This window comes from Lutra lutra, chromosome 17 (genome assembly GCF_902655055.1).
Source record: "Lutra lutra chromosome 17, mLutLut1.2, whole genome shotgun sequence".
Lineage (NCBI taxonomy): Eukaryota > Metazoa > Chordata > Mammalia > Carnivora > Mustelidae > Lutra > Lutra lutra.
In genome coordinates this window covers 58,616,391-58,632,501 of record NC_062294.1, presented here as the reverse complement: position 1 = coordinate 58,632,501, position 16,111 = coordinate 58,616,391, and positions in this window count along the sequence as shown.

Genomic DNA, 16,111 nt, shown 5'->3' with positions numbered 1-16,111 from the left:
AGGCTCGGTCAGCTTGGAGCGCGGCCGGAGGCAGGGTGACGGGAGTCATTGGGTGCTGTTCTCTGAGGGCGCACTGAGGAGTGGGGCCCCGGGCTCACGGCTCCTCCGGGCCGGACACCGGGAGGCCGCCATCTTCATTCCCACCCTCCAGACTCTACGGAAAGTGCTCGGGGAACAAAAGCTCCCGAAAGCGAACCCGAGCAGATGACTCAGCCCGGCCCCGGGTAAGGGCGGTGCAACTCCGCCTGGGGCAGAGACGCTTGAGAATCACTACGACAGGCCCCTCCCCCAGAAGATCAACAAGAAACCAAGCCAGGACCAAGTTCACCTACCAAGGAGTGCAGTTTCAATACCAAGGAGAACGGCGGAATTCCAGAGGAGGAGAAAGCAAAGCATGGAACTCATGGCTTTCTCCCCATGATTCTTTAGCCTTGCAGTTAATTTAATTTTTTTTTCTTTTTCAATTTTTTTTCTCTTCTTCTGCTAATTTTTTTTAACTTTTACCCTTTTCTTTTTTAACGTTTCGTAACTAGTTTATCTAATATATATATATTTTTTTCCTTTTTAGATTTTTTCTTTATTGGTTTTCTTTTTTTAATTGTTTCTTTTTTTTTTCTTTCTGAACCTTTTTATCCCCTTTCTCCCCCCTCACGATTTGGCATCTCTTCTGATTTGGCTAAAGCATATTTTCCTGGGGTTGTTGCCACCCTTTTAGTATTTTACTTGCTCCTTCATATACTCTTATCTGGACAAAATGAGAAGGCGGAAAAATTCACGACAAAAAAAAGAACAAGAGGCAGTACCAAAGGCTAGGGACCTAATCAATACAGACATTGGTAATATGCCAGATCTAGAGTTCAGAATGACGATTCTCAAGGTTCTAGCCGGGCTCCAAAAAGGCATGGAAGATATTAGAGAAACCCTCTCGGGAGATATAAAAGCCCTTTCTGGAGAAATAAAAGAACTAAAATCTAACCAAGTTGAAATTTAAAAAGCTATTAATGAGGTGCAATCAAAAATGGAGGCTCTCACTGCTAAGATAAATGAGGCAGAAGAAAGAATTAGAGATATAGAAGACCAAATGACAGAGAATAAAGAAGCTGAGCAAAAGAGGGACAAACAGCTACTGGACCATGAGGGGAGAATTCGAGAGATAAGTGACACCATAAGACGAAACAACATTAGAATAATTGGGATTCCAGAAGAAGAAGAAAGAGAGAGGGGAGCAGAAGGTATATTGGAGAGAATTTCCCCAATATGGCAAAGGGAACAAGCATCAAAATCCAGGAAGTTCAGAGAACCCCCCTCAAAATCAATAAGAATAGGTCCACACCCCATCACCTAATAGTAAAATTTACAAGTCTTAGTGACAAAGAGAAAATCCTGAAAGCAGCCCGGGAAAAGAAGTCTGTAACATACATGGTAAAAATATTAGATTGGCAGCAGACTTATCCACAGAGACCTGGCAGGCCAGAAAGAGCTGGCATGATATATTCAGAGCACTAAACGAGAAAAACATGCAGCCAAGAATACTATATCCAGCTAGGCTATCATTGAAAATAGAAGGAGAGATTAAAAGCTTCCAGGATAAACAAAAACTGAAAGAATTTGCAAACACCAAACCAGCTCTACAGGAAATATTGAAAGGGGTCCTCTAAGCAAAGAGAGACCCTAAAAGTAGTAGATCAGAAAGGAACAGAGACAATACACAATAACACTCACCTTACAGGCAATACAATGTCACTAAATTCATATCTCTCAATAGTTACCGTGAATTATAATGGGCTAAATGCCCCAATCAAAAGACACAGGGTATCAGAATGGATTAAAAAAAAAAAAAAACCCATCTATATGTTGCTTACAAGAAACTCATTTTAAACCCAAAGACACCTCCAGATTTAAAGTGAGGGGGTGGAAAAGAATTTACCATGCTAATGGACATCAGAAGAAAGCAGGAGTGGCAATCCTTATATCAGATCAATTAGATTTTAAGCCAAAGACTATAATAAGAGATGAGGAAGGACACTATATCATACTCAAAGGATCTGTCCAACAAGAAGATCTAACAATTTTAAATATCTATGCCCCTAACGTGGGAGCAGCCAACTATATAAACCAATTAATAACAAAATCAAAGAAACACATCAACAATAATACAACAATAGTAGGGGACTTTAACACTCCCCTCACTGAAATGGACAGATCATCCAAGCAAAAGATCAACAAGGAAATAAAGGCCTTAAATGACACACTGGACCAGATGGACATCACAGATATATTCAGAACATTTCATCCCAAAGCAACAGAATACACATTCTTCTCTAGTGCACATGGAACATTCTCCAGAATAGATCACATCCTCGGTCCTAAATCAGGTCTCAACTGGTATCAAAAGATTGGGATCATTCCCTGCATATTTTCAGACCACAATGCTCTGAAGCTAGAACTCAATCACAAGAGGAAATTTGGAAAGAACCCAAATACATGGAAACTAAACAGCATCCTTCTAAAGAATGAATGGGTCAACCAGGAAATTAAAGAAGAATTGAAAAAATTCATGGAAACAAATGAGAATGAAAACACAACGGTTCAAAATCTGTGGGACACAGCAAAGGCAGTCCTGAGAGGAAAATATATAGCGGTACAAGCCTTTCTCAAGAAACAAGAAAGGTCTCAGGTACACAACCTAACCCTACACCTAAAGGAGCGGGAGAAAGAACAAGAAAGAAACCCTAGGGCGCCTGGGTGGCTCAGTGGGTTAAGCTGCTGCCTTCGGCTCAGGTCATGATCTCAGGGTCCTGGGATCGAGGCCCGCATCGGGCTCTCTGCTCAGCGGGGAGCCTGCTTCCCTCTCTCTCTCTCTCTGCCTGCCTCTCCGTCTACTTGTGATCTCTCTCTGTCAAATAAATAAATAAAATCTTTAAAAAAAAAAAAAAAAGAAAGAAAGAAACCCTAAACCCAGCAGGAGAAGAGAAATCATAAAGATCAGAGCAGAAATCAATGAAATAGAAACCAAAAAAACAATAGAACAAATCAACAAAACTAGGAGCTGGTTCTTTGAAAGAAATTAATAAGATTGATAAACCCCTGGCAAGACTTATCAAAAAGAAAAGAGAAAGGACCCACATAAATAAAATCATGAATGAAAGAGGAGAGATCACAACTAACACCAAAGAAATACAGACAATTATAAGAACAAACTATGAGCAACTCTACCTCAGCAAATTTGACAATCTGGAAGAAATGGATGCATTCCTAGAGACATATAAACTACCACAACTGAACCAGGAAGAAATAGAAAGCCTGAACAGACCCATAACCAGTAAGGAGATTGAAACAGTCATCAAAAATCTCCAAACAAACAAAAGCCCAGGGCCAGACGGCTTCCCGGGGGAATTCTACCAAACATTTAAAGAAGAACTAATTCCTATTCTCCTGAAACTGTTCTAAAAAATAGAAATGGAAGGAAAACTTCCAAACTCATTTTATGAGGCCAGCATCACCTTGATCCCAAAACCAGACAAGGATCCCATCAAAAAAGAGAACTACAGACCAATATCCTTGATGAACACAGATGCAAAAATTCTCACCAAAATACTAGCCAATAGGATTCAACAGTACATTAAAAGGATTATTCACCACGACCAAGTGGGATTTATTCCAGGGCTGCAGGGTTGGTTCAACATCCGCAAATCAATCAATGTGATACAACACATTAACAAAAGAAAGAACAAGAACCATACGATACTCTCAATAGATGCTGAAAAAGCATTTGACAAAGTACAGCATCCCTTCCTGATCAAAACTCTTCAAAGATAGGGATAGAGGGTACATACCTCAATTTTATCAAAGCCATCTATGAAAAACCAACCGCAAATATCATTCTCAATGGAGAAAAACTGAAAACTTTTCCGCTAAGGTCAGGAACACAGCAGGGATGTCTGTTATCACCACTGCTATTCAACATAGTACTAGAAGTCCTGCCTCAGCAATCAGACAACAAAAGGAAATTAAAGGCATCCAAATCGGCAAAGAAGAAGTCAAACTATCACTCTTTGCAGATGATATGATACTATATGTGGAAAACCCAAAAGACTCCACTCCAAAACTGCTAGAACTTGTACAGGAATTCAGTGAAGTGTCAGCATATAAAATCAATGCACAGAAATCAGTTGCATTTCTCTACACCACCACCAAGACAGAAGAAAGAGAAATTAAGGAGTCAATCCCATTTACAATTGCACCCAAAACTATAAGATACCTAGGAATAAACCTAACCAAAGAGACTAAGAATCAATACACAGAAAACTATAAAGTACTCATCAAAGAAATTGATGAAGACACAAAGAAATGGAAAAATGTTCCATGCTCCTGGATTGGAAGAATAAATATTGTGAAAATGTCTATGCTACCTAAAGCAATCTACACATTTAATGCAATTCCTATCAAAGTACCATCCATTTTTTTTCAAAGAAATGGAACAAATAATCCTAAAATTTATATGGAACCAAAAAAGACCTCGAATAACCAAAGGAATATTGAAAAAGAAAGCCAAAGTTGGTGGCATCACAATTCCGGACTTCAAGCTCTATTACAAAGCTGTCATCATCAAGACAGAATGGTACTGGCACAAAAACAGACACATAGATCAATGGAACAGAATAGAGAGCCCAGAAATAGACCCTCAACTCTATGGTCAACTCATCTTCGACAAAGCAGGAAAGAATGTCCAATGGAAAAAAGACAGCCTCTTCAATAAATGGTGTTGGGAAAATTGGACAGCCACATGCAGAAAAATGAAATTGGATCATTTCCTTACACCACACACGAAAATAGACTCAAAATGGATGAAGGACCTCAATGTGAGAAAGGAATCCATCAAAATCCTTGAGGAGAACACAGGCAGCAACCTCTTCGACCTTAGCCGCAGCAACATCTTCCTAGGAACATCGCCAAAGGCAACAGAAGCAAGGGCAAAAATGAACTATTGGGATTTTATCAAGATCAAAAGCTTTTGCACAGCAAAGGAAACAGTTAACAAAACCAAAAGACAACTGACAGAATGGGAGAAGATATTTGCAAATGACATATCAGATAAAGGGCTAGTGTCCAAAATCTATAAAGAACTTAGCAAACTCAACACCCAAAGAACAAATAATCCAATCAAGAAATGGGCAGAAGACATGAACAGACATTTCTGCAAAGAAGACATCCAGATGGCCAACAGACACATGAAAAAGTGCTCCACATCACTCGGCATCAGGGAAATAGAAATCAAAACCACAATGAGATATCACCTCACACCAGTCAGAATGGCTAAAATTAACAAGTCAGGAAATGACAGATGCTGGCGAGGATGCGGAGAAAGGGGAACCCTCCTACACTGTTGGTGGGAATGCAAGCTGGTGCAATCACTCTGGAAAACAGCATGGAGGTTCCTCAAAATGTTGAAAATAGAACTACCCTATGACCCGGCAATTGCACTGCTGGGTATTTACCCTAAAGATACAAACGTAGTGATCCGAAGGGACACGTGCACCCGAATGTTTATAGCAGCAATGTCTACAATAGCCAAACTATGGAAAGAACCTAGATGTCCATCAACAGACGAATGGATAAAGAAGATGTGGTATATATATACACAATGGAATACTATGCAGCCATCAAAAGAAATGAAATCTTGCCATTTGCGACGACGTGGATGGAACTAGAGGGTATCATGCTTAGTGAAATAAGTCAATCGGAGAAAGACAACTATCATATGATCTCCCTGATACGAGGGAGAGGAGATGCAACATGGGGGGTTAAGGGGATAGGAGAAGAGTAAATGAAACAAGATGGGATTGGGAGGGAGACAAACCATAAATGACTCTTAATCTCACAAAACAAACTGAGGGTTGATGGGGGGAGGGGGGTTGGGAGAGGTGGGGTGGGGTTATGGATATTGGGGTGGGTATGTGCTATGGTGAGTGCTGTGAAGTGTGTAAACCTGGCGATTTACAGACCTGTACCCCTGGGGATAAAAATATATTATATGTTTATAAAAAATAAAATTTTTAAAAAAGACTACTATACCTGACAAAACTGTCCTTCAGAAGTGAAGGAAGATAAGGCCTTCCAAGATAAGCCTTATGTCACCACTAGACCTGCCTTACAAGAAATGCCAGAGACAGTTCTTCAAGCTAAAATGAAAATAGACACAAATTAGCAGTATGAAAACATATGAATATACCATTCACTGGTAAAGGTAAGTATATTAGTTAAATACAGAGTACTCTAATACTGCTATGGTGGTGTGTAAATCACTTTCAATTCTTATATAAAAGTTAAAAGACAAAAGCATTAAGAAATAATTATAATGGGGGCGCCTGGGTGGCTCAGTGGGTTAAGCCTCTGCCTTCGGCTCGGGTCATGATCTCAGGGTCCTGGGATTGAGCCCCGCATCGGGCTCTCTGCTCAGCAGTGAGCCTGCTTCCCCCTCTCTCTCTGCCTGCCTCTCTGCCTACTTGTGATCTCTCTCTATCAAGTAAATAAATAAAATCTTTAAAAAAAAAAGGAAAGAATTATAATGACAATAACTTAGGTAGTCCATATAAAAAGATGCAAATGATAATATCAATCACAAAATGCATGGAGAATAGCAAAAGTATAGAGTTTTTCTGTTCAAAGTCAAGTTGTGCTCAGCTTAAAGTAGACTGTTGAAACTATAAGATGTTTTAGGTAAGCTTCTTGATAAAAACAATTTAAAAAAAATAGATAAACAGGGGCAACCTGGGTGGCTCAGTCAGTTAAGCATCTGCCTTCAGCTCAGGTCATGATCCCAGGGTCCTGGGATTGAGACCCATGTTGGGCTCCCTATTCAGCAAGAGCCTACAGCTCCCTCTCCTTCCCACTCATGCTCTCCCTCGCTGTTCTGTCACTATCTCTGCCAAATAAATAACATTGAAAACACAACAGGGACACCTGCGTGGCTCAGTCGGCTAAGCATCTGCCTTCGGCTCAAGTCATGATCCCAGGGACCTGGGATTGAGCCCCCATTGGGCTTCCTGCTCAGTGGGGAGCCTGCTTCTCCCTCTCCCTCTGCCATTCGCCCTGCTTGTGCTTTCTGGCTCTCTCTCTCTATCAAATAACTAAATAAAATCTTAAAAATTAATAAAATAAAGACAAAAAGAAATCCCAATGCTTCTAAAAAAACAGATACACAAAATGTAAAGAATAAATGAATCAAAGCATATCACTACATAAAATTATCAAATGACAAAGGAAAATAGCAAGAAACTAAGGAACAAAGGAACATTCTGAAGAACAGATCACATCCTGGGTCACGAATCAGGTCTCAACCGGTACCAAAGATTGGAATCATTCCCTGCATATTTTTGAACCACAATGCTTTGAAACTGGAGCTCAGTCACTAGAGGAAAGTTGGAAAGAACTCAAATACATGGAAGCTAAGGAGCCTCCTACTAAAGAATGAATGGTCAGTAAATTAAAGAATTTAAAAAATTAGTGGAAACAAATGAAAATGAAAACACAACTGTTTAAAATCTTTGGAATGCAGGAAATGTGGTCCTAAGAGGGAAGTATATAGCAGCACAAGCCTTTCTCAAGAAATAAGAAAGGTCTCAAATACACAACCTAACCTTACATCTAAAAGAGTTGGAGAAAGAACAGCAAATAAAACCTAAACCCAGCAGGAGGAGAGAAATAATAAAGATTAGAGCAGAAATCAACGAAATAGAAGCCAAAAGAGCAGTAGAACAGATCTATGGAACAAGGAGTGGGTCCTTTGAAAGAATTAATAAGACTGATAAATCCCCAGCCAGACTTATCAAAAAAGAAGAGAATGGATCCAAATAAATAAAATCATGAATGAAAATGGAGAGATCACAACCAACACCAAAGAAATACAAACAGTTATAAAAACATATTAAGAGTAACTGTATGCCAACAAATTAGGTGATCTAGAAGAAATGAGTGGATTCATGGAGATGAATAAACTACCAAAACTGAAACTGGAAAAATAGAAAACCTGAACAGTCTCATAACCAGCAAGAAAATTGAAGCAGTCATCAAAAATTTCCTAACATACAAGAGCCCAGGGCCAGATGGATTCTACCAGGGAATTCTACCAAACATTTAAAGAATTAATACCTATTCTTCTGAAGCTGTTTCAAAAAATCAAAATGGAAGGAAAACTTCCAAATTTTTTCCATGAGGCCAGCATTACCTTGATCCCAAAACCAGACAAAGAATCCACTAAAAAGAAGTACAGGGGCGCCTGGGTGGCGCAGTGGGTTAAACTTCTGCCTTTGGCTCAGGTCGTGATCTCAGGGTCCTGGGATCGAGCCCCGCATCGGGCTCTATGCTCAGCAGTGAGCCTGCTTCCCCCTCTCTCTCTGCCTGCCTCTCTGCCTACTCGTGATCTCTTTCTCTCTGTCAAATAAATAAATAAAAATCTTAAAAAAAAAAAAAAGAAGTACAGACCAATATCCCTGATGAACACAGATGCCAAAATTCTCACCAAAATGCTAGTCAATAGGACCCAACAGTACATTGAAAGGATTATTCACCAGGACCAAGTGGAATTTATTTCTAGGATGCAAGGGTGGTTCAACATCCAGAAATGAATCAAAGTGATACACCACGTAAATAAAAGAACAAGAATGATAGGATCCTCTCAACAGCTGGAGAAAAAGCACTTGACAAAGCACAGCCTCCTTTCTTGATTAAAACTCTTCACAGTGCAGGGATAGAGGAACATATCTCAATATCATAAAAGCCATCTATGAAAAACCCACAGCAAATAACATTCTCAATGAAGAAAAACTTAGAGTTTTTCTCTTAAGGTCAGGAACACAACAAGGATGTCCACTATCAGCACTGCTGTTCAATATAGTACTAGAAATCCTAGCCTCAGCAATCAGACAACAAAAAGAAATAAAAGGCATCCAAATCAAGAAAGAGGAAGTCAAACTGTCATTCTTTGCAGATGACATCATACTCTATGTGGAAAACCCAAAAGACTCCACCCCCAAATGGCTAGAACTCATACAGGAATTCATCAAACTGACAGGATATAAAATCAATGCACAGAAATCAGCTGCATTTCTATACACTAACAGACAGAAGAAAGAGAAATTAAGGAGTCGATCCCATTTACAATTGCACCCCAAACCATAAGATACCTAGGAATAAACCTAAACAAATAGGCAAAGTATCTGTACTCAGAAGACTATAGAACACTCATGAAAGAAATTAAGGAAGACACATAGAAATGGAAAAACATTCCCTGCTCATGGATTGGATTTAACAAATATTGTTAATATGTCTATGCTACTTAGAGCGATCTATGTATTCAATGTAATCCCTATCAAAATACCATCAACTTTTTCCCCAGAACTGGACCAAATAATCCTAAAATTTGTATGGAGCCAGAAAGACTCCAAATAGCCAAAGGAATGTTGAAAAAGAAAACCAAAGCAGGTGGCATCACAATTCCAGACTTCAAGCTCTGTTACAAAGCTTTCATCGTCAAGACAGTATGATACTGGTACAAAAACAGACACATAGATCAATGAACAGAATAGTCCAGAATAGTCCAGAAATGGACCCACAACTCTATGGTCAACTAATCTTTGACAAAGCAGGAAAGAATATCCAGTGGAAAAAAGATAGTCTCTTCACAAATGGTATTGGGAGATTGAACATCCGTATGCAGAAGAATGAAACTGGCCCGTTTCCTTAAACCATACACAAAAACAGACTCAAAATGGATGAAAGACCTAAATATGAGACAGGAATCCATCAAAATCCTAGAGGAGAACACAGGCAGCAACCACAGCAGCTTCTGGCTAGACACATCTCCAAAGGCAAGGGAAACAAAGGCAAAAATAAACTATTGGGACTTCATCAAGATAAAAAGCTTTTGCACAGCAAAGGAAACAGTCAACAAAACCCAAAAGACAGCTGAAAGAATGGGAGAAGATATTTGCAAATGACATATCAGATAAAGGGCTAGTATCAAAAATCTGTAAAGAACTTATCAAAGTCAACACCCAAAGAACAAATAATCCAGTCAAAAATGGGCAGAAGACATGACCAGACATTTCTGAAAAGAAGACATCCAGATGGCCAACAGACACATGAGAAAATGCTCAACATCACCGGCACTAGGGAAATACAAATCAAAACCACAATGAGATACCACCTCACACCAGTCAGAACGGCTAAAATGAACAAGTCAGGAAAGGACATATGTTGGCAAGGATGAGAGTAAGGGGAATGCTCTTACACAGTTAGTGGGAATGCAAGCTGGATCGACCACTCTGGAAAACAGTATGGAGGTTCCTCAAAAAGTTGAAAATAGAGCTACCCTATGACCCAGCAATTGCACTACTGGGTATTTACCCCAAAGATACAAATGCAGTGATCCAAAGGGGCACATGCACCCCAATGTTCATAGCAGCAATGTCCTCAATAGCCAACTATGGAAAGAGCCCACACGTCCACCAAAAGATGAATGGATAAAGAAGATGTGTTGTGTATACACACACACACATACAAACACACACACACAAACACACAGTGGAATACTCTGAAGCCACCAAAATATTGAAATCTTGCCATTTACAATGATGGGGATGGAACTAGAGGGTATTATGCTAAGCAAAATAGGTCAGTCAGAGAAAGACAATTATATGACCTGACTGATATGTGGAAATTACAAAACAAAACAGAGGATCACAGGGTAAGGGAGGGAAGAAAAAAACAAGATGAAATCAGAGAGGAAGACAAGCCATAAGAGAGTCTTAATCACAGTTAACAAACAGAGGGTTGCTGGAGGGGAGAGGTGGGGGAATGGGGTAACTGAGTGGTGGATATTGGGGATAGTATGTGTTGTAATGAGCACTGGGTGTTATATAAGACTGATGAATCACAGACCTGTACCCCTGAAGCAAATAAAACATTACATGTTAATTAATTGAATTTAAATAAGAACAAAAAACAAAACAAAGATTATATGACTTTCTAACAATAAAACCCGAAGTTATTAAATACAGATAAATATCTATGTATAGAAATATGCATTAAAATTATTGGTGATAGAACAGAAACAGACTAAAATGAAACTGTCCAATAATAGATGAAGAGTTGAGGACATTTTGATAGTCACCCATGCTGTGAAAATATGTAGCTATTAAAAAGAGACTTATAAGGCATCAATAATAACAGGGAAGAATGTTAAGTATAAAAGGAAGATATAAAATTTAAAAAATGAAATGTGACATTAAAAGTATTTTAATTAAAAAATTAAAAGTCAGAAAACAGTTAAGGAAATGACAATAATATGCCCTAACCTATCAGTAAGTGCTTTTTAAAAAATATTTTATTTATTTATTTGAGAGAGAGAGAGAGAGAATGAGTAAGGGGAGGGGCAGAGGGAGAGGAGAAGCAGGCTCCTGCTGAACAGGGGGCCAAACTCGGGGCTTGATCCCAGGACCCTGGATCATGACCTGAGCAGAAAGCCGATGCTTAATGGAGTGAGCCCCCCAGATGCCCCTCAGTAAGTGATTTAAGTGTACATGGATTAAATCCCTCAATCAAAAGACTATAGAAGAGCTGAGCAGGTAAAAAACGAAAGCAAAGCAAAACAAAACCATAACCCAAATATATGCTGTTTACAAAAGACAAATTTTAGCTTTAAGGACACACATAAGCTGAAAGTGAAGGGTTGGAAAAAGAGATTTCATGTAAATGAAATGGTAACTAAAAGAGAATAGCGGTGGCTATTTTTATATCAGATAAATTATACCTTAGGTCAAAAACTGTTACAAGAGTCCAAAATAGTCATTATAGAATGGTAAAGGGATCAATTCACCAAAAGAACATAACAATTATATATGCACCCAACTTCAGAGTCCCTAAACACACAAAACAAATATTAACACAAATGAAAGAAGAAAAAGACAGCAATACAATAAAAGTAGGAGACTTTAGTGCATCACTTTCAACAATGGATAGATCAGACAGAAAATAAAGAAACAGCAGATTGAATCAACACTATCAAATGGACCTATAGATGTACAGAACGTTCCATCAACAGTAGCAGAAATACCTTTTTCTCAAATGCAAACAGAACATTCCCTCAGATACATGATATGTTAGGTCACAAAACAAGGCTAAACTAATTTAGGAATATGGAAACCACATTAAGTATATTTTTCAAACACAACACAAAACAATGAAAAGGATCAATGAAACAAAGAGCTGGCTTTTTTTTTTTTAAGATTTATTTATTTATTTGACAGACAGAGATCACAAGTAGACAGAGAGGCAGGCAGAGAGAGAGGGGGAAGCAGGCTCCCCACTGAACAGAGAGCCCGACACGGGGCTCGATCCCAGGACCCTGAGACCATGACCTGAGCCGAAGGCAGAGGCTTTAACCCACTGAGCCACCCAGGCGCCCCAAGAGCTGGCTTTTAAAAATAAAAACAAAATTGACAAAACCTTAGCTGGACTGAGGGGGGAACAGGGGCTCAACTAAACAAAACTACAAATGAAAAATAATTGATACAACTGATAATCACAGAATTACAAAAGAAAATTATGACACTGCTATGAACGATTACATGCTAATAAGTTAGATAGCCTAGAAGAAACGGATGCATTTTTAGAAATGCACAACCTACCAAAAGACTGTATCATGAAGAAATAGAACATTTGAACAGGCTAATAGTGAATAAGGAGATTAAACCAATAATCAAAGGCTTCCTAACAAAGAAAAGCCCAGGACCAGATGGCTTCACTGATGATTCTACCAAATTATGTAATGAAGGATTATCACTGATCCTTTTCTTTTTTTTTTTTATTAAAGATTTTATTTATTTATCTGACAGACAGAGATCACAAGCAGGCAGAGAGACAGGCAGAGAGAGGAGGAAGCAGGCTCCCCGCTGAGCAGAGAGCCCAATGCGGGGCTCAATCCCAGAACCCCGGGACCATGACCTGAGCCAAAGGCAGAGGCCTTAACTCACTGAGCCACCCAGACACCCCAATCCTTTTCAAACTACTCCCGAACTCTGGCCCCCTCCAATAATAATAATAATAATAATAATAATAAGAAGAAGAAGAAGAAGAAGAAGAAGAAGAAGGAACTAGAAGAAACCCTTCCAAACTCATTTTACAAGGTCAGCACTACCCCAACACCAAAGCCAAACAAGGACAAGAAAATAAAACTACAGGCCAGTATTGATGAACATAGATACAAAAATCCTCAACAAAATACTAGCAAACTGAATTCAACAGCACATTACAAGGTTCATACACCATGATCAAATGGGATTCATCCCCAGGTTACAGGGATAATTCAGTGCCAAAATAATGAAGGCCACATGTGACAAGCCCACAGTTCACATCATACTTAATAATAAAAAAGCTGAAAGCTTTTCCTCTAAGATCTGGAAAAAGACAAGGATGACCACTCTCACCACTTCTATTCAATATAGTACTAGAAGTCCTGGACAGAGCAATCGAACAAGAAAAAGAAATAAAAGGAATTCAAATTGGAAGGGAAGAAGGAAAGTTTCTCAGAGTGTGTGTGTGTGTGTGTGTTTGCCATCACAGAAGATGATATATAGGTTCTGGTGATTAGGGTGCAGACATCTTTCATCTTTGGGGAGCCATTATTCTACCTAAAGTTTCCTCCCTTGGTTTGGAAAAGAGGGAAAGGACAGGGTGTTGCCTGCTTTATTTTTCTGGAGTGAGAAGGGGAGAAGCTTTCCTTCTATTAAAAGGTCTACTAATGTCAGATGTTGCCTTGACCCGTGGTTAAGCGACCCTTGAGCCAAGCTGACTCTGGCTTCAAATCCCAGCTCCCCATTTCCCAGTTGCTTCTAACAGCTCTGTTCTTTCATTTCTTATAAAAACAGAACTAATATCTATCCAGGATCGGATATGTAATTTGGGAGGCCTATTGCAAAATTAAAATGTGGGAGCCCATGTTAAAAATTTTTAAAAATTAAGAATTTCAGACAAACACAGAGAGCATTAAACTTACCTAGGGACACATTTCCAGTCCCACCTCCAAAACCCAGGAAGGGGATGTTCTGGGTCTTGGGCATGGTTGGGGGTGCTGGTGACACAGTGAGCCCTGGGCGAAGGCCCTCCTCTCTCCCCACTGTCTCAGTCAGGGGCAGGGGGTCCCAGTGGTCTGTAACTATCATTCCACCAACCTGTGAGAGCGGGGACAGGAGTCGTTCCCTGCCCCTATTCTGGGCGGGTCCTGGGTGAGAGCGGCAAACTTCAGGCAGCAGCTCCGGACAGGAAGGGATACCCATCTCCCCCCAGTCCCTCAGATCTGGGACAAGGGGTGGAGGGACCCTCCTGAACCAAATCCCCACCAGGCCTCCTAGAGTCAGCTGTTTTCTGCCCTTGGTTCCAGCCAGTGTCATCTTCACTATTCCTCAAACACGCTACACATGTGCCCATTTCTAGCCCTTTGCACCAGCTGTTCCCCTTGCCCAGAACACATCTCCTTCAGGTATCAATGTATCTCACTTCTTGGGCTCCTTCAGATCTGTTCAAATGTTTTCTCTTTAGGGATACTTTCCTTGGCCACCCTGAAATTGCCGCACTTCCCAAGCACACGTCCCACCCACCACCTCCCCCATTCGATTTTTCTCCATGATATTACTTTCCACCATCTGATTTACTACTTACCTTACTTAGCGTTTAATTGTCTCTCTCCTGCGTTAACAAGGAAATGCCACAGATTCAGGGATCTATGCTTACTTGGTTCCCTACTGTATTCTCAGCACCTGCATTAGTTCCTCTACTAACCCAGCTCTTAACCAGTAGACCTGGCATACATAATAGATACTCAGCAAATGTTAGTTACACAAGGAAACAGTATTTGGGCTCTGGATCCATTCTTCCTGGGACTGGATCCCCACTTGGTCACTGGTCCACTATGTTATGGTGGGCATGTATTTTTAAACTTTTTTTTTTTTTAACTTTTGACCTTAACTTCCTCATTTGCAAAATGGGGTTATTTTCATGGTTCAAAGCAGAAATACATGTAGCTTGGCTACTCGTCCTTAAGTCACCTTTGCTATTCTTACCGCAGCAGCACACCGCCCCCCAGACACCCACTGTGTGTTTCCTTTGGTTTGTTTCCAGCTTTTAAAGAGAGATGATTGACAAATAAAAATTGTATCGATTATTTTAAGGTGTACGATGTGATGTTTCGATATTCATATACGTGGTGAAATGATTATCACCATCAAGGTAAATAACATATCCATCACCTCACGTGGCTATCATTTTATTTTATTATCTAGGAGAGTAGATCACTGAAGATCTGCCCTCTTAGCGTATTTCCAGTATACAGTGCCGTATTACTAACTGTGGTCCCAGGCTATACAGTAGAGCTCCCGAACTTACTCAGCCTGCATAACTGAAAATTTGTGCCCTTTGCCCAGCACCTCCTCATTTCCCCTACCTGCCAGCCACTGGCAACCACCGTTCTATTCTCTACTTCAGAGTTTGACTTTGAGTCCGCAGATAAGTGAGACCATGCGATGCCGAACGCCTTCCTATTTTCCGTAGTGACTGTGTCAGTTTGTATTCCCACCAGCAGTGTGAAAGTGTTTCCTTTCTCTGCAGCCTCGTTATCTTTTGTGTTCTTGGTAATGGCCGTCCAATCAAGTATGAGGTGACATCTCGCTGTGGTTCTCATTTGCATTTCCCTGATAGTTCATGATGTTGAGGCCCTTTCCATACACCCATTGACCATTCGTATGTCTTCTTTGGAGAAATGTGTATTCAGATCTTCTGCCCATTTTTAAATTGATTATTTTCTCACCATTGAGTCGTATGAGTCCCTTGTATATTTTCGATATTAGCCCTTGTCAGCTGTGTGCTTTGCCAGTCGTATTTCCTCCCATTCCTTAGGTTCTCTCCACTCTGCTGATTGTTTACTTTCTCAGCAACATTTTAGTTTAATGCAACCCCACTTACCCCACTTATTTATTTTTGCTCTTGTTGCCTGTGCTTTTGGTGTCACATCCAAAAAACCATTGCCAAGACCAATGTCAAGGCGATTCTGTTAATT